Here is a 21525-nt window from a genome sequence, read left to right as displayed (position 1 = left end):
GTGTCATGTTTGTACTAAAACATACATAATTTGTACCTTTGTGTAGTATGATAAGAATTCTTAATTGACCATCAACAGAAAAACGCCACATTGAAAATGAAATATTAAAGTCAATCTAATTAACAGGAAAAAGACAGGGACGTATATTATCAAAACCGCTATTCAACATTATTCAGGAGATTGTGGATAAAACAGAAAGTAATAAAAGAAGAACACAAGGCCGGGCGCGGTGGCTCAAGCCTGTAATCCCAGCACTTTGGGAGGCCGAGGCGGGTGGATCACGAGGTCAGGAGATCGAGACCATCCTGGCTAACACAGTGAAACCCCGTCTCTACTAAAAAATACAAAAAATTAGCCGGGCGTGTTGGCGGGCGCCTGTGGTCCCAGCTACTCGGGAGGCTGAGGCAGGAGAATGGCATGAACCTAGGAGGTGGAGGTTGTGGTGAGCCGAGATCGCGCCACTGCACTCCAGCCCGGGGGGACAGAGAAAGACTCCGTCTCAAAAAAAAAAAAAAAAAAAAAAAAAAGAAGAACACATACATACACATACTGGAAAGAAAAGATAAGTTGTACATTCATATGTAGACATGATTATACATCAAGGAAATTCATAAGAATCAAATAAAAAATTTATTTTAGAAAGTTATTGATGTTTTAAATAAACACACATAACTATCACCATTTGTCTTTTTATATCAGCAATAATTGGTTATTTGAGCCACTATCTGGAAAATTCCCATTCACATCATTAAAAACAATTTAAATGGTCTAGAAATAAGTGTAGCATGAATGGGGTAAAACTAATATGAAAAAACATGAACTATAAGACATTAATGACTTATACACAAAAAGACATGAATAAATGGAGATAATCATGTTCTGCATGTGTATATCATGGTAAAACTCCTCACTATTATAACGATGTAAATTACCTCAAAATTAATGTATAAATTGAACACATCCCCAATAAGATTATAGATGATACTTGACAGATTGATTCTCAACTTCATGTAAAAATGGAATATGTAAGAAAAGTAGAGATTAAAAAAAATTTTTTAATCCATGGTAATGAAAGTAGTATGATACTAACACAGAAGTAGTCAAATAGATTCAGAACAGGATATATACAATATAGCCATGACTAAAAGATACTTTGATATACGATAAAGAGGATATTTTAGTTCAATGAGAAAAAGGATGGAACTAGCTATTCCAACAACATTTGGGGGAAAATATAGCCTTCATTTGCCAAAAGAAAAATGAGTGAAAAATGTGATCAAATAATTCACACACGCTGTAAGACAAATGTTGAAAAATAAAGTTATATAGTAGCTTTAACATGTGCACACAAAACAATTCTAAATATCAAAGAACTTTATGTAAAATTAAAGAATATAAAATTACTAAAAGAAAATGAAGTAAATCTATTTTTAACTATAATGTATGGAAGCCTTCTTGCCTAAGACATATTAAAAAGCAATAAAAATAAGATAAATATTAAAAAAGAAAAGAGTGATCAATTTGACTGTATCAACCCTAAAACTTCAAAATATATCCATACAAACAAGGGCACATACCAAGTTAAAAGACAATTGACAGCATGCAGAAAAATATTTTAATTGTATGTGTTTACAGACAAAATATTAATATTTAAACTGCATTGTGAACAGATCATCTGGATCAAATCAGTAAGAAAAAGCTAAAACAATGACAAAAATAGAAAAATGAGCAAAGCTTATAAACTGGCTTTTCACAGACATGGAAATACAAATGGCCAAATGAGTAAGTAAAGCTGTTCAACCATCCTGGAACTATTAAAATACAAATAAAACAATCAGGAGATTTTTTTTTTTTGCTCCAAATGGGCATAAATTTTAATGATTAACTTTTTGAGTTTGTAGGGAGATAGGAAAATGTCTGTGATTGCCTCTTAGGAATACAAATTGATACTGATTTTCTGGAGGATAATTTGACAATAGCTTTAAATTTTAAATGTGTATATCTTTAAGCCAAGAAATTTGCTTTTGGTAGGTTTTAGAGAAATGTGAACCAAAACAAGTATGTATCAAGAGTTTCATGATGATATTGTAATGCTGAAAAATAGTAATTCTCTAAGGATCCATCAAAAGGCAAATCATTAGATAAATAAAATGTATCTATGCAATGAAATCCCTTGTAACAAACAAAAAGAATGAAGAGGGTCTACTATGAACATGGATAGATCTCAAAATAGGGACATTAAAAGAAAATACATGCCATTCATCATTCAAGTTTTTACAAAAGGAAATTAAAAATAAGAACATATCAGATCAGTAGTAAAGTGTAAAGAAAGACATGTATGTGTATATACACACACATATATATACATATCTATGTATATGTGTATGTGTGTATATATACACATATATACATATCTATGTATATGTATGTATATACATGTTTATACATGTGTATATGTGTATATACATATGTATGTGTATATACAATGTATATGTGTACATGTATATACATCTCAGATCTGAGAAAAGAACTAGAACTTTTGAAAAAAGGGGCCAATCTTAGTATTATTTGGCTCTTTTATAAAAGGATATATCATATATATATAGTGTTAAGAAAGGTTTAATGTTGATTGTCTGCAAATTAACTGAAAGTCCAATGCAATACCAAACAAAATTCCATTTCTTTTTAGAACCTGACAATTGATCATCTAAGGAAAAAGAACTGAAATGTAGCCAATGCCTTTTTGTAATGGAGTAATGAGGGAAAAATAATTAACACAGTATGGTATTAGTATAGAAAAAGGCTGGTAGAGCAAAGGAATACAATAGGAAGTCTGGAAACAGTTACATGCATATTAGTTGAGAACCTCTGGTTACTAAGTCTAATTTGCCTAAGCAAGACAAAAAGGTACATCAAAGAAACAAATAAAAAACAATCCATACACACCCATATTCATCACGACATTATTCATAATAACCAAAAGCTGAAAGCAACCCAATTGTCCCCTGACAGATGAATGGATAAACAAAAAGTGATACACATGTACAATGAAATGTTATTCAACCTCAGAAAGGAGAGAACTTCTGACACATGCTACAACGTGGATAAACTTTGAAGACATTGCGCTAAGCACAAGTCAGTCACAAAAGGACAAATATTGTATGAATCCAGTGATATGAGGTACCTATAGTAGTCAAATTAATAGAAACAGAAAGTAGAATGGTGGCTGCCAGGGACTACAGGAGGAGAGAAACATGAAATTATTGTTCAATAAGAATGAAGTTTTAGTTTGGGAAGATGAAACAGTTCTTCTGGGATTACTAAATAACTGGAATCAAGATGCACAAGCAAGTTTCTTTCCATTGCATTTCTCTGTAAACCTGTTTTATTTACTTTTACTGTACACTGCATTTTCCCATTTAATAGAAAGTACAGATGTCAAATAGCCCCTGAGTTTTATACTACATGGTCACCTGGTTTACAACAAAGGTGCCACTATAGCATGTTTCAATAAAGGGTGCAGAGTCAATTGGATATCTACATGGAGGAAATTTGAGTAGACCACATAAAATTAAGATGGATTATCAATCAAACAAAAAAAAAGTGAAACAATAAAGCTTCTAGTAAAAAACACAACCTTAGGTAGTCCAAAATTTCTTAAGCAAGTCACAAAAGGTAATAATTATAAAGGAAAAGTTTGAAAAAAACAGATTTCTTTAACATTAGAAACTTGTTTATTGAAAGACATGATTAAGAGAAAAAACATTTCTAACTGTAAGTATGAGACATTACATATATCAAGGAACACATACCCAGAAAACGAAAGAACTCCTACAAATAAATAAGGAGAAGGCAACCCAATTTTTAAAATAGGCAAAAGACTTGAAAAGGTGTTTCACAAAAGAGAACATCCAAATTATTGATAATCATATGAAAAGGTGCCAAACTTCCCTAATAATCAGGAAAATACATTGCAAACTATGATGATATACCTCTACACAACCATCAGAATGACCAAATTTTTTTAAATAAATAATACCAAGAATTGGCAAGAATATATAACTGGTACTACCCCCCATTGCTGACATAGTGATAAACTGGCACAATTCCTTTGGAAAACTGGCAGTATCTTTTACAGTTGAATGGACACCTATTCTATGAACTAGCAATTCTACTCTGAGTTAAATGTCCAACAGAAATGTGTACATGTATATACCAAAAGACATGTGGAAGATCATAATAGTGTTATTTGTAATAAACATATAAAACAAACATACAAAATGCCCATTCACGATGGATAATCTACAATATATTCCTGCAGTATAATACAGGAAGATGAATGAACTATTGATACCTGCAACAACAAGGATGGTTATAATCATCCAATACATGCAAAATGTTGAGTGAAAGAATCCAGACTATAAATGAATACAAGACTAAAAACTATAGTGCCATAAGTAGGATAGCACTTAACTTTGGAGTGGAAGAAGCAAATTAGGACAAGGTAGGAACCCAAAGGAGGCCCCCAGAGTGATGGATATGATATGTACTCTGCCTTGATCTGAGTGTTGGTTACACAACTGGTTTCACTTTGTTGAGCCAGTACCTATAATGTGCATGTACTTTTCTATATGTCTGTGATGCTTCTATTGAAAAGTTTAATTTAAATGGTGTCGGAAAACAAATATTCTTTATTCCTTGATGATGGGAGTATAACTTGAGAGGACCTCTTTAGAGGGCAATTTGATATTTAACAACTGAGTAATTTCATTTCTAGAAGTTTGTCATATGGACATATTCACTAGCAACAAAGAAAACAAAGAATAATACATTTATAACATTTTGAAGCACTTGTTGTCATACATTTTTTCAGATATTTTACGTGTACTAGTGTATTTATTAATTCCATTAAACCTATGAGACAGGTGATGATGTGTACAGAGATGTAAATAGCAGCATTACTTGCAATAATAAAAACTGGAAATCTTAATAATCCCCAATAATGAAATAAATTATTATCTCATTCATACAGTAAAATGAATAAAGTAAACATACATTAAAATAGGTTGATAATGTATTAATAAAATTTAAAACCCAGGGCTAAAATGATCATTTTAGAGCTCATTTGGTTTTAAAAACTAAAGATGAACATACACACAGAAATAAACCTGCAAAGCTACAAACTAAACTGCTAAGTCTGGTTATCCCTGGGAGGTGGGATTGTGAAGAGGACGTATTCTTTCTAGTTTATACATTTCTCTATTGATAGAATGTTTTACTGTAAGCAATGCATTATATTCATAATTAAGAATAAAAATGTAGAGCTATTTCCCATTTTTTTTAAAAAGCAATGATAATAATGATACACCTTAATTTGTCCATTCTTCAGCTAAAACACCATTCAAGAAACTAGCTTATTTTAAAATATATCCAGAAACATATTTTATATATTAAAATGAGATTAAATGGAATATATCTCAAAATGCCTGCATCTAAATCCCTTTGCATTTTTTTTTCGTTTGGCCAATTCTTAAGAGTGATCTTTAAATCCATTTTATCTTAACACCAGCTAACATCAAAAAAAGTTATGGTAATTAGTATCTTTATATTCTCTTTATGAGAAAGCTATGTCTATATTTCCTGCCTCTTTGTTTTGGTGATACTGAATGGAAACTTTAATTCACCAGATTTGAAAGTAAACTTTGTAAAATGACACAGTGTAAAAACTATTAGTGGCAACAACATTTGCTAAATACTGACATCTGACCGTGTGATAGATCAAGTTTAGCTGCTTGGGCTATCTAATTAGAAAAATGAAGGTATATGGAAGAAAAATAAGAAGTCCTTGGCACCCAGGTCAATAGAATAACTTGTAATAAAACTGTTTTTCAGCCTTACCTAACTAAGAAAGAATGTTTTCAAGAGTTGGAGTTTAAAATATGTCCGCCAAATTGCAAGGCATAAACAGTGTATTTATATGCACACAAACAACTTAGGAAAATTCATAGCCAGGAGAAATGCATTTTAAACCAAAGTGTTTAAAATCTTTTTCTCTTTCTCTTTCATTATGGACTTCTGATTAAATAATTCTTCAAAAAGATAAATTGCAAGCCTTCTAGTATTCATACCTAAAAGTTGAGAAGACACTGACAAGAAGGAGGAAAAAAAAAAAAAAAAAAGAAAGCAACAAAAATAAACAAGGGACCTGAGGGAACTGTGAGCATTCAAAGCTTGGCATTAGATTTGGCAACAGGTGGATTTTCTTTGGAGGGTATTAATTTTGTAAGTCAAAGCTATTAAAATCCAACTTCCCTTTCAGGTCTGGAAGGCATAATGCACAGATCTCTTGCTCCAGCTCTCCCTAGGGACTGCATTTTATCCAATTAGTCCCACCCCCTTCACTGGCTCATATTTTAAGTACAAAGTCTGCTGGCCAAGATCATTCATTTAGTCTTGCCACATACTGTGAGGAAGTCTATGTCAATGTTAATCTGGCCTTCCCGGATAAGGATACACGCCCTTACCAAATGCACAAACCTAGTTTCCAAAAATGTCTCATGATACTTTTAAATCTCGGGAAAAAGTAAAACCTTTAAAAAGGGTTTAATACCCTTTTTCTTCACAATTCTGTTGGAAACAGATTGTTATTCATTTATAAGTTATTCACTACCCTTTATTTTCAGCTTACTCTCTCAAGATGTCTGACACCAAGAATTCTTTGACCATGCTGGATTCAGTCCATTACATTTCCTTCGTATATAGATTCTCCTATTTTTTCTCCTAAAGGATTGTTCCATACATTCTCCATTTTTCCTCTTAAATTTCTATTCATCCTATAATCTCTGCTGTCAGTCACATTGAAATGGGTGACTCTATGAGCCTGTCTGATGTCAGCTTTTACTTTTGCCCCAGCTTCCATCCTTTCTTGCTCAAGTCTGTCTTCTCTCTTCTATATTGTTCATTTTGCCCATTCTACCTGCTATTATTTAAAAGCAAACATCCCATTCTCTCCATCTCACTTCAAAGAGACTTCACCTCACCTCTTCACAGAAGCTGCCTTGGTAAAGAGCCCTAAGAACCTCCACATTGCCAAATCCAATGGTCATTCCTCAATCCTCAATTAGTTGGTCAGTTGTCAGTGTTTGACACAATCCCTGCCTCCTCCTGGAAACATTTTTTCTCACTTTCAGTAGCCATAAGACAGAGCTACTTTTCTGATTTTCCTCCTACCTGATTTTCCACTTCTCAGTGTCCTTTTCAGGTTCTATCACCTCTCCTAACTTGTAGTTCCCCACAACACAGTTCTTGGTCTTCTTCTCTGAGTTTACTCACTGTGTGGTTAATCTCACCCAGACTCATGGCTTTAAATATCATCTATTTGCTGAGCTCTCCCAGATTTATATTTTCAACTGAACTCTTCTTTGATCTCTGGACTTAAATATCCAGCCATGCATTCAACACCTCCAGTGGGGTATCTAATAGGCATCACAAATTTAACTGGTATAAACTAAGCTCCTCCCCACCTTGCCAAGAACTGCTCTTCCCGTCGTCTTTTTCACTACAATACATGACAACTCCATCTGTCCACTGGCTCAGGCCAATAAATCCTACAGTCTCCCTTTGCTCCTCCTTCCATCACCTTCTCTCCACCCTATTTTGAACTCATCAGAAAGCCTTACTGACTGTAGTTTCAAAATATATGCAGAATCTGACCAGTGTTTATCACCTCCACTGCTACTACCCCGGTCCACACCACTATCACTTTCATTTGGATTGCAAGAAACACTTAACTGGTCTTCCTATTTCCACTATTGTTTCTTCACTCATTTTATTCTCAACACAGCTGACAGACTGATCCTTTTAAAACATACCATGTCATGTCACTTCTCTGCTCAAATTGGCTACTTTTGTCACTCAAAATGAATGACAAAGTCCTTACAATGATCTCAAGAGTTTCTTCTTTGTCCTGCCCCTTTCAACACCCAAGTTTCCTCTCTTACCTCCTCTTCTACTATTTCACCCTTCCCTGACTCTGCTCCAGCCACATTGGGCTACCTGCTGTTTCTGGAATAAGCCAGGCTTATTCCCACTTCAGGCTATCACCTCTGCCAGGAGTACTCTTTACCAAAGATACAAACATGACTCATGGCCAGGCACAGTGGCTCATGTCTGTAACCCCAGCACTTTGTGAGGCTGAGGCGGGCAGATTGCCTGAGGTCAGGAGTTTGAGACCAGGACAGCTAACATGGTGAAACCCCGTCTCTACTAAAAATACAAAACTTAGCCAGGCATGATGGTACACACCTGTAGTCCCAGTTACTCAGGAGGCTGAGGCAAGAGACTCACTTGAACCTGGGAGATGGAGGTTGCAGTGAGTTAAGACTGCACCCCTGCACTCCAGCCTGGGTGACAGAGCAAGACTCTGTCTACACACACACACACACATACACACACACATACACACACAAATCAAATCGTCACTCAGTGAGACCACTCGTTACTGAAGTAACTCAGCCCTCCAAACTCTCCTACCTGCCCTTCTCAGCTTTTCTTTACAACATTTATCATCACATATGTTTTATAGTTTATGTACAATGTTAAGTTCCATGAAGACAGGAATATTTGTTCATTTTGTTCACTGCTGCATTCCCAGCACTTGAAATAGTGCCTGAGACACAGTAAATACAGTCAGCTTGAGGCCAGGAAATGTGCTAGTTGCTAGATACAGTACTGTTTTACTCCTGTAACCACATTGTCTTAGTCGTTTTTCTGCTGCTATAACAGAATACCACAGACTGGGTAATTTACAAAGAAAGAAGTTTATTTCTCACTGTTCTGGATGCAGGAAAGTCCAAGAGCATGGCAATAGCATCTGGCAAAGGCCATCCCATAGAGCATGGGTGAAAGGCAGGAGTACAGGAGAGAGAGGAGATGGGGCAGAACCTCACCCTTTTATCAGAAATCCACTGCTGTGATAACTAACTCTCTCCTGAGATAATGGCAATTAATCCATTCATAAGGCAGATCCTGCATGAGATTAACCCCTTTTAAAGGCCCCACTGCCCAATACTGTTACATTGGCAATTCCATTTCAATATGACTGTTGAAGGGGACATTCAAACCATTGCACACATCATCATTTCTCTGAAGTCAAAAATTCCCACTCAGATATCTCTGAAAAAAAAAATTTTATTTCAGAAAACATACCAAGTAAAATATTTATTATTACCACACTTATGTCCCAGAAACATCCCAGGTTAACTCCTTTTGCTGATATCCTCATAAATCTGCCTGACAGTACAAACCTTAGCATCTTTTCTTAAAAGTGTATTTCCTAATAAAACTCAGTAGAAGAAAACAAGTTCTCTGCCTACTTTAAAATTAAGTCACGCCTGACGCAGTGGCTCACGCCTGTAATCCTAGCACTTTGGGAGGCCGAGGCGGGTGGATCACGAGGTCAGGAGATCGAGACCATCCTGGCTAACATGGTGAAACCCAGTCTCTACTAAAAATACAAAAAAATTAGCCAGGTATGGTGGCGGGCACCTGTAGTCCTAGCTACTCGGGAGGCTGAGGCAGGAGAATGGCGTGAACCTGGGAGGCAGAGCTTGCAGTGAGCCAAGATCGTGCCACTGCACTCCAGCCTGCGTGACAGAGTGAGACTCCATCTCAAAAAAATAAAATAAAATAAAATAAAATAACATTAAGTCAAAGAGGTACTCTAGAAACAAACTCAATAATAATGCCACTTTATTAATTTTTCACTGTGTATAACTTGGATTTTTTCTGATTTTTGGCACCAGGATTCCTGTATTCTGTGAACTTCTTGGCAAAAATTACATGTGCTTTTTAGAGAGAATTCATTACATGCACTAGACTTGTCTGATTAACTTTTAAAATTTGAAGAAAAAATCATTAGTAATGAAAGCAGAAGAAATTTAAGGGAACCAACAGCAAAGAATTATTTAATAAGTACTTTTTATTTTTTCTCATTCTAGTCTCATCTCTTTAAATAAAGCACTGTTAAAACTATCTGTTGTTGAAACAACAGGATTTGGCTGGTGACTTCCAGATCACCTTGCGGCTGAAACAGCAATGTGTTCATCAAGCTATTTTCTTCTACTTCTTCTATGTCTATGTCAACCATAGATGACACTGGCATTCCCTTTGCACTTGGGTGTGGCCATATGACTGGATCATCATGTGTGATTTTGTCCTATGATTCAGGATGAAGCATTAAGAAACCTCTTATGTGATTCTCTCTGTTCACTCACTTTTTAGCTGAATGTGAAGGAAGCTTGAGTCCTTGAAGGACCACAAGATAGACTGATCACTGATCAGGAACATCTACTTTGGATCTGGTGTATCAGCAATAAATATACTTTTATTGTGTTAAGCCGTTAGGATTTGGGAGTTTATTGTGGCAATCATTGTTACTTATTTTAGTAAAATACTACTAGAAATTGGGACCCCAGAGGTAACTGGTTCATAGTCCTATCATAGGTATATCCTCCAGATGTCTGGCAGGAGCACATGTAAAATAAACATACCACATAGCATCAACAAAAGCTGCCTTTCATCTGTTTTATGCAATGACTACCACAGCATGGCAGAAGTAAATTAAGGCTTCCCAGAACCAAGAAATGTTCTTAAATATAAGTTGAAATGATTGGAATGCAGTTCAGTGAATAAGAACCTTTCTTTACTCTTTAAATCAAAGTTAAGCTTAATTTCTGCCCCCCGCCCTTTGCTCTCAATAGTAATGAATTTAATAAGAATTTTTGAACCTATTTTCCCCAGTCAGAAAAATCTTCCAAAGAGTTCTCTAAACATCCCTAACATACCATGACCTATTTCCCCTTAAAACTATAAAGTAAATCTATTCATATATATTTTTTGAATGTCTACTAGACCCAAAGCACTGAGATAATCCTGTGGAGAAAGAAAAGTACAATATATGATGCCTACTCCTATTCCTAAGCTTAACTTTCCTATTTCAATCCCTCCATAATTCCAACAGTGCTTTATAAAATAGGAACATATGTGTCTATGATGATCAAGAAAGAATAGTTGGGATTATACTTGAAGTAGGAGACTATAGATGAGACAGAAATCAACAATGGAGAAGTGAGAACAGAAGGAGTGGGCTAATGAGGACAGGGAGGTAGGACCAGCTATTAACCAGATTTTGTTTTCTGGTTTTGAGAGGTAGAGGTTTTCCCACAATTATACAGGTGTTGCCTAGTGCCATGGCTCCTGAACACTCCAGTCTTGACATTTCTAGACAGATATTACCTATGGTTGTGGCTATTGAACTATACTCCAACCTAGGAGCTTCTTAGACTAAGGCTGACTTTACAAGGATGAGGATTCTAGGAACAGGTCTAAGGGACAAGAGCAGCCCTGGACCAGGGCCTAGAGGTGGCCTGGGTTAGAAAATGGCCTGTAAAGTAATTGAGGCCCAAGTGTTCTTAGAAGACAGACATGGAGCCCAGCTTCTGAATCTTTTGTGACTGCCAACGGCACTAAACAAATAGAGGTTTGCATTCTTGTTCTGCCACTTGTGAGCTGGTAATGTTATTTGTGTATCACTTTGCTTCTCTGAACCTCCAGTTTCCTCACCTGTAAGATGGGAATGCTCACAGGACATATTTCACAGGATTATTACAGGAATTGAGATGACATACGTAAAGGACTCAGCACAGTGTTTGGCACATAGTAAGCACTCCACAAATGGTTATTATTTAAATGCCTCATATGCATAATATCCAGGGTTCTAAGAGAAGATCTTTTAATTTCATCCATCCTTTCAACCAACCAGTAAATTTTAAAAACCACCACCACAACAACAAAAACACTTGATTATCTGAATGACCTGATACTAGACACATATGAAGAATGCTCTGAAAATATATATATAATTTTTTTGGAGACAGAGTGTCACTCTGTCACCCGGGCTGGAGTGTAATGGCACAATCTCGGCTCACTGCAACCTCCACTTCCTGGGTTCAAGTGATTCTCTCACCTTAGCCGCCCGAGTAGCTGGGACTACAGGTGAGCACCACCACACCCAGCTAATTTTAGTATTTTTAGTAGCGACAGGGTTTCACCATGTTGGCCAGGCTGGCCTTGAACTCCTGACCTCAAGTAATTCACCTGTCTCAGCCTCCCAAAGTGCTAGGATTATAGGCATGAGCCCGCCCTGAAAATATTTTTTAATACAATAAGACAGGCTTTAAAGATTTAACAAAAGATCTTCATGAAGATTTCCCCAAACTGTATGGCAGACTGAAGAAAAAATTGTTTTCCTACCACTTTATGGTCATTACCAAATAACCTGACTGATACGGTTTGAATGTTTGTCCCCTCCAAATCCTATGTTGAAATATGATCCCCTGTGTTGGAGGTGGAGACCAGTAAGAGATGTTGGATTACGGGGGCAAATCCCTCATGAATGGCTTAGCGCCATCTTGGTGAAGAGTGAGTTCTTTCTCTGGTAGTTCACGTGAGAGCTGTTTTTTCTTTGTTTGTTTGTTTATTTTTAAGTGTGGCACCCCGCCATCTCTTTCCTGCTCCTGTTCTCATCGTGTGACATGTTTGCTCCTCCACCTTCTTGAGGCCCTCTCCAAAAGCAGATACCAGTACTACGCTTCCTCTACAGCCTGCAGAACCGTGAGCCAAAATAAATCACTCTTCTTTATAAATTATCCAGTCTCAGGTATTCCTTTACAGCAATGCAAGAACAAACTAACACACTGACTCTGAATATCAGCCCTGCTTATCTTGCCACACATCCAACAAGGAATGGCTGATAACAAAAGGAAGTGAATTTAGAACTCTTAGTACTTACTTCTCATTTGCAACCTAATGCTGACCTTCCCTTTTGCTTTTACTATAGAATACTTACATTATAAAGCCTATGAGGCACATTCTCATTGCTATAAATGTACATGGCTTTAAAAAAATAAATAAATAGAAGCTTAAAATACAGTTAGTTCTCAATTATTCATGTACAAAATAGGGTCTTTGCGAGTTAAACACATCAGATAAGCCTGAGATAAAAGACTTTCTACATTCAGTAGGCACCCAGTTTCTCCCACACCACAAAGGCAGACTGAGATCACTCGAAATACAGTTGCATTTTACTGGATTCTAAATAAAACCAAAAAGATAGCCTTCTGTCAAACAAATCCCCTAAAACACTTTGGCTATTTAACCTTGGATGAGATATTTGCATTCTCTGGTCTCATTTTCCTCCTCTGAACAGTAAGGAAGTGCGACTAAGCAGTTTCTGAAGTTCTTTTCAGATGCGATATTCTGACATTCAGTCTTGAAGCTGATATCCCCCATTAGCAGTGACTCATAGAGACTTCCAAGATAGTCTAGCCAAACCTTATCCAATGCTGGAAGCCCCACTACAACATCTGATTGACCATCTCCATTGACAAGAAATTTACTACCTCCTAAGATAGTCTAATCAAACTTCCAGCAGCTATTTTCAATAGTAGGTTCTTCTTTAGACTAAGCTAAAAGAGACAAATTTCCCCCTCTTGTACCTTTTTATTCCTTTTTATTATACTCAGGCCCTCAACAGATTGCACGATCCCCTCCTCAAACTACTTTACTGAGTCTACCCATTCAGATGCTAATTTCATATAGAAAGAGCCTCATAGACACACCCAGAAATAATGTTTAATCTGGGCACCATGTGGCATAGTCAAGCTGATACAAAAAATTTAACTATGTCTGAAATTTTTGCATATAAATCATGAAAACTGAATATTCTATGTGTAAACCAAAAATAAAACTGAAAGCCCCTCAGCCATCTGAATGGACCCCCCTCTCAGCAAGGGCATTCTAAAGTTAACCTGAAAAAACTAGTTTAGGCCATGATGGGAAGAGGGAGCCAGACAGGCCTCATTATATACTCTTCCCTTTTGGAATTACTGGTAGAACAGACTCTTTAAGTCTGATAAGAAACATTTATGTCTGGACTTTCTGAAGCCTGCTACCTGGAGGCCTCATATGCATGACAAACTCTTTGTCTTTACAACCCCGTATTTTAACCCAGACATTCCTTTCTTTAGATAATAACTCCTTCAACCAATTGCTAATCAGAAAATTTTTAAATCACCTATGGCCTGGAAGCCCCTGCTTCAAGTTGCCCCACCTTTCTGGACTGAACAAATATACCTCTTACACTCATTGATTGACGTCTCCTGTCTTCCTAAAATGTATAAAACCAAGCTGTGCCCGATCACCTTGGACACATGTGGTCAGGACCTCCTGAAGCTGTGTCAGAGGTGTATCCTTAACCTTGATCGAATAAACTTTCTAAATTGATTGAGACCTGTCTCGCATACTTTTGGTTGACAAATGTAATTATAACTCTCTATATCAGGACTACAATACTGAATATAACAATCTCCTTATCAAGGATTAAAATAAAGTGTATAATGTAATTTAAATTTTTTATATCGGTATAGCTGAAGGGCAAGAACTTCATTTTTTGAAATGTTGCAGTCTGAACTACATCCAGTACACATCTACATTCTACTTTCTACACTGAGCTTCATTCCAACAAGCATGAGAACAACTGTCCAGATGTTCTGGAACATACTCATGTTTATTACCTCCATGCAAATGTCTACATTTTCATGTGGTTTTTGTAGACATGCTTTAAGAATAATTAAAGTTATTTGATATATGCATATATTTATAAAGGGTGATATTCTAATACTTAGACCATCAGATTTATTCAGACACAGCATTGTTACCGGACAGGGGTCCCGATCCAGACCCCAAAAGAGGGTTCTTGGATCTCGTGCAAGAAAAAATTCAGAGTGAATCCACAGCACAAAACAAAAGCAAGTTTACCAAGAAAATAAAGTGGTGAAACAACAGCTACTCCATCGACAGAGTAGGGTGTTCCCAAAAGTAAGAGGAAAAATGCTTCCACCCTAGGTACGATACTCGTTTATTTATAAGATTAAAAAAAGATCATGGGAGATGTGTTACTGCTACAAGGATTAATTTGATAAAGGATTAATTTTCTTAATTGCTATATTTTGCAAGAAGCGATATTATTATCTTTAAAGCAAAATTAGGAATGCTTCTGTTCTCAAGATATCAGGACACTCCTAAGTCTGGATCTGTTTAGTAAATGTTATCAATCTGCTCCCTTAATTGTAGGCATATAGGGATTAGGAATACCTAACTTTCTGGGAATGCAGCCCAGCATGTCCCAGCCTCATTTTCCCTGCCCTCACTCAAGATGGAGTTGCTGTAGTTCAAACGCCTCTGACAGCATTGCTAGCAGGGCTTAATAATATCTTTGAAATTTTATCATATTAAAAATGTGTGGGAGAGCTCTCAAAGGTTTTAAGCTAACAAGTTAGATTTAGTTAAACTCTTTGAATAATAGCATATTCATTTTTGTTTGCTTTTATTTGCCATAGCTATAGGCATCCAAGATACTCTACAAATTTTGGAACCCAAATACTTCTTCACTGTAATCATAAACTAATCACTTTTCTAAGCATGGGGATTTATCTGATTGCTTCTATACTTTCAAATCAACATTAACTTATAGTCTCTTAAAAAATCTGAAACAGCAGACCAACTTACTGAATATCTTGGTTCTAGGAATGTGCACAGACTGAGCACAGCCATATGCAGAATTAAGCATCACATTTTTGTAGACTATTCATAAAGTGAAAAGTTTCATCTGTACTCATAAATGATACTGGGAATAGACCTTAACACTACCGTGTTTTTAAATAAGCTTGATCTAAAACCATATCAAGAAGTTTAGAAGTATGCATGAGTGCCTCACAGGTAAAAGGTGCTGCCCTAGGCAAAGCAACAAAATAAACTTTGCGGTGAATATTATGCTTCAGTTTTCTCATTTGCAAAACAGAAGTAACACCACCAAACTGTGTAGCCTCCAGAGAAGAATAAGCGTGAAAGAATACTGAAAACCCTAGAGAGTACCACATAGGCATAAAGATGTTAGAATAGTTGCAATTACTGTTGCGTTCATATAAGTTTCCATTCTCATTTTAATATTAACCCAACTGTCTAAATCTCTTATTTAAAAGAAAAATCCAAGCTAGAATTTTCTTCAGGACAAACTTTCTCAAGACATTTTAGAATTTCCTGCTTATTTTACTGCTAGCCAAAAGTACTGCAAAAACACCCACTCTTGTAATTCCTTCACACCTCTGTTTCCAATCCTGGCCAGATCCTCAACACAAAAAAAGATGTGTTAAGATAGTCAGGGGAAAAGTTCAGTGGATGCTACTGAACCTTTAAAACAAACTTTGGAACAAAAGTGATGGAAGTTATTTTTTGGTACTTAGTTTGCAGTTCTTCCTCAACAACTAATATGATAAATTTGCTCGAATTTCTAGAGTGTTGATGATTAAGCATTTCAGTTGCTCATCATGCTTTCCATATATTATTTTTGTAATCCTAATATCCAGAACTAAAATCCTCTATCTGTCTAAGGCAACAGAACATGTAGCAGCATTCAAACCCTGTCACACTTGAAAACAAGTTCACGGCTACATATATAATATTCAGTAACTTGACAATAACTTGTTTTATTTATATCCTTTAACACTTACTCTAGTAAGAATACTCAGGAAAGTATGGAAAGGAAATAAAGGTCATCATGTTTTGATGGGATAATCTCAATGTCAAATGATTTCTCTCTGGTTTCCCTCAAGCTCTTGGGAGTGGTTATGGAGTTTAGGTCAGCTTTTTTCAGCTAAAGAAAGATACAGGGCTTTATAAAATAAGACAAAGAGTAGAACAGGGAATAACACTAGGAAAAAATAATATTTTTATGGTGAAAAATTGCCACAAACAAAATGGAAACTAACAGGCATATTAATTTTAGGGTGTTTTGATGGCATCATTCTTTTAAAGGCCATTAGAAGTCAGTGAGTTATTTAAAGGATAAGGTTAGAAGGGCTGAGGGGAACTAAAACCCTACAATTTCCAGGAAATACAAAGCATGTGTCTACCCTAATATATCTTTAAGTGTATAATTAAAAGAAGAAGGCTTTAATGCTTTTCTAGTCATGGTGGACTCCTGTGCTTTTTTTTTTTTAAACCCGAAAGAAGAAAAACAACAACAGTGAAACTAAAACCACCAAGTTCAATTCTGTGGGCCACATCCTAAAAATAGGTCAGACTCAGCTTTCTTATGGAAAGAAATACAAAGTAAGAAAGAAAAAAAAAAACAGAATATCTGAACTGCTTTTCAAAGTCATCTGAATTTAATGCCAAGTCCACGTGGTGCCCTGGTTTTTAAGGGCCTCTCGTGAGCTGCGCTGGGCTCTGTACAGCCACCAGAGATTGAGCACATGACATTGGGATGTGACAGAAGAAAAAGTTATTAAAAAACATACATGCTTCATTCTTTATGTTATTATTTAAACATACAATTTCAATTGTTACAGAAAAATGTCATAGCTGCATTTTAGAGTTTTCTATGTTAGTTCTCCATAAGCTCACACAGAAAATGGTGAAATAAAAATGTAACAGTTCACACTCTGTATTTTGAATACTGTTTTCAGTATGTTTTTCTTCATGTCTATAACGACCATGGTTTAAAAAAATTAAAAGTTTGTATTTGTGTACATCTGTATCCACACAGAATGATGAAATAAAAAAACACGTTAAGATTGTAATTCAGGGCTTTTCTTCATTATCACTTCCTCTTTCATAAATGCCCTCTATAGTTTGGAATATACTCCAAGACAAGAGACTTACTTTGGAGTAGTTTTCCCACTGAATTACATCAGTCACAATTTTCTTAAAGATGATACATCTATCGCGATCAAGAGATAGGAGTCAAATGCTTGTTCTACATGTGTTTACCTTCTAGATTCACCTTTAGCAATTAGATGATTAGGTGTGGATGCTTACTGAGTACCTGGCACAGAAGTAGATGCTTATTCCGTCATTTCAGGTAGATCATTGAAATCGGTAGATCAATAGATCATTGAGCTCAATAAGCATCTAGGCCTGTGCCATGTGCCACTTTGGACACTAAGATAAATAAGAACATCAGCATGTACTAGTGAAAAGACTTAAAATAGTTCACATGTCATGCTTGGCTCATTGCCTGACAAAGAATAAGCCCTGTTAGCCACGGCAATGACGTCAATGCCAGTGAAGACGGCTCTAAATGCAAAGCATCCCCAAAACTCTGTGCTTTCCGTTTTCAAAAGCACATTGTGCTATTAATTCTGTTTTTAATAACAAGCTTTCTACCTACTGTTTATAATGCAGGGCCAGGAAAAGAGGATTAGACAAATATACAAAAACCTACAACACAATATGTAATGTGATTAGGGAGATATATACAAAGTATTATGGTTGCTCAAAATAGAGTGTCGAAATGAGGAAAGATTGTCTTCTTGGGAGTTGATACCAGAACTGGGATTTGAAAGACGGGAAATAGCTCAACAAAGAGTTCAGCTACGTATTAACAGAATACATCAAGGGAGTTAGTTGTCAGGCCAGATAGTGGCCAGTTTTGAAAGCTAAGCTAAGAACTTATTTTAGATTTTATTCACCAAGGACTAAGGAATCACTAAAGATATTTGAAGAAGGGAGTAAAACATACATATACATACACATTTCCAGGCATATATGAGTATATGTATGTTGGTAGGTATGTATATATTTATGTATCTCAATGTACAAGACTACTCCAAAATTCTGTTTTCCTAGGTGGTTAATAATTTACTCTTGACATTGGATATAAAAACTCAAGTCTTTCTGGTCATTAAGCAGTTATGAAGAGCATTCTGGGGAGATAATGGTCTGCCTGCAGCAGGCGAGCTAGAAAAACTAGGGGTGTACACGAGGCTCCACTGATGTTGGGTTCTGTGTCCCAGTCTGTGGTAGGTGGGAGCACAGACCTGCGGCAGGGCAGCTGGACTATGACCTGGACCCTGAAGCGCCTGAGGAAGACCGACTCATGACACCTGTTCACACCCTCCAGGCAGGTTGGAAGCTACTTGCTTATGTCCCACAAGGGAGGACTAATTTATTCTCAAGTACTTGCATAGGAAGGGTGATACTACAAGACTGAAATGCTACCCATCCTAGAGACTGAGAGACAGTTCCTGGTTAGACCTGGAGGTGGTGTGGGAGCAGAAAGGCATCTTGTCTGCACCTTAAAAGTTGCATGATTCCTCTTCCACTTGTTGGTTTATTAGTTCCCTAGGACTGCTGTAATAAACTGGGTGGGTTAAAACAACAGAAATTTATTCTCTCACAGTCCTAAAGGTCAGGGTCCAAAATCAACATGCTGGTGGGGCCATGCTCTGTCTGAAGGCTCTAGCAGTGAGGATCCTTCCTGCCTCTTCTAGCTTCTGGTGATTGTTGACAATTCTTGGCATTCCTTGGCTTGTAGCTACACCACTCCAATCTCTGCCTCCCTCTTCACATCGCTTTCTTCGCATGTGTGTCTGTGCCCGAATTTCCCCCTCTTATGAAGGTATCCATCATTAGATTAATCCAGTATGACCTCATCTTAATTATATCTGCAAAGACCTTATTTGCAAGTAAGATCACAGTCACAGGTTCTGGGGCTTAAAACTTTAACATATCTTTTTAGAGGACACAATGCAACTCTAATAATTGACTTGTTGATCACTAAAGACAAAATGCTGTGTCTCTCAGCATTCAAAGGCTGTCTCTGGTTCAATATCTCTGGACCTGCCCCCTCGTGGCTCTGTGTATCCTTACCTAATAGTGCCTGGGAGATACTAAGGATACACAGAGCCACAGGAGAGCAGGATTCCAGGACATAGGGGTACAAGGCTCCACATGTGCCTGAAAAAATGGATCTCCAATCTCCCAATGGTCCTGAGTTCCCCCCACTACAAACTGTCCAAGAGTTCAGTCTCAAGAAGGAAGGAAGCCACAGTCAGAAGTGATGATCTATTTGAAACGGCAGGACCTTTAGGACAATTCTGTCCTGCTTTAAAGCTCTGTTTACCTCAGTCCCTCAGGAAATTCTCTCCCAGGCATTTTTCAGACTCAGCCGAACAGTTCTCAGAAGCTTATGTAGGTGTGCATAGGTGAGGGCTCTGATAAGAGGAGGATGCTCTCCTGCAAGGGACGATGTGGTTATGCTATTTGTCTTGAGGCAGCCAAAAGAAATGCAGCAGAAAAGAGTGTTAGGACCATTACTGACCTGGGAAGAAATAGAAATGCTGACAAATTTCTACTTTTTTCTTTTATTTAATACAGAATCTATAAAAGAGCAATTGAAATTATAAATTTTTCTCTAAACTAAAAAGGAAAAAGAAAGTCAGGTTTTCTAGAGTTTTTGAGTTGCCAGCTCAGAATCACTTCGAATCTCAATATGTTAGACATGTGAGTAAGAATATTACAGGTACCGAGTTTATTCTCAGGACATGTTTATGTTCACTTTGACCCAGGATAAGAACTAGTGACAGCTGTTGGAATTTGTCAAAATTGTAGTATTTTTTTGTTTGTTACCTCAGGTAAATAAATTATAATGAATTCTTTCTTTAGTGACTTATAAATATTTTTTACTTCAAGTCTGCTTATCTTACTAACTTCTAAACTCCAGGAAGATTGGGCCTCTATTTGATTTGCTTCTACGTCCCTAGAACAATGCCCATTATATAATAGAGGTTCAATAAATGTTTTGGAAATGATTATAGGCCAAAAGCATTGCAGAAGAAAAGCCTTACAAGGTTTAAGGACTACACTTACAGGGAAATGGAAAGGAAGATCCAGTGAGTCATTTTGCAGTCATGGATTGTGTCATGAAATGAATATGAATCACAATCAGCCTCCAGGATTATTGAGCTGGGAAATTGTTAGCTTTGAAGCTTGGCAGGCATGGAGTTGACTTGATCCATACCCCACACAAAATTAAGTCCCCAAATCCAATGTCCAGCACTAATTTAGAACATAAGCGTCTAAAATATTGCTCATATCTTGAATTCAAATCCAAAGTTGTTTTTTTTTTAAAAAGTAGTAAAATCTGTACTCATGTGGGTTTACAGAAAATCCTTGTTAAAAAAAAACCTAATTAAACAAATTACAAATGAATTCACTGTACTACAGCCCAGCAGCATTTGTATACACTTGCAAAGCATTCGTATGATTTTATTTTTCAGTTTTATAGTTTTCCAGTACTTCCTGGGCCTCTCCTGGGAAAAGATTACTGCGTCTTCTAATTCAGGGGTCTATGGAAAATATGGACATACTAATTTTTCTTAGTTTTATTCTTTAAAATTGGTAGGCATGTGGGTGTTCGCTGTACATTTTTTCTATATGTTTAAAAATTTCCATAATAACATTTTGAGAAAAACTATTTAAATTAGAAACAGTAGGACATGGGTTATTAATTACCATTGTCTGAATAGACGGCAAGTACTTTACATGTTTGGATATTAATAAAATTACTATATTGAGATATACATATGTATGTACTTTTGCAACTTTGGAGCAAATAATTTCTCT

The sequence above is a fragment of the Symphalangus syndactylus genome, chromosome 2 (assembly GCF_028878055.3).
Source record: "Symphalangus syndactylus isolate Jambi chromosome 2, NHGRI_mSymSyn1-v2.1_pri, whole genome shotgun sequence".
NCBI classification, from domain to species: Eukaryota; Metazoa; Chordata; class Mammalia; order Primates; family Hylobatidae; genus Symphalangus; species Symphalangus syndactylus.
This window is presented reverse-complemented; position numbering follows the sequence as displayed.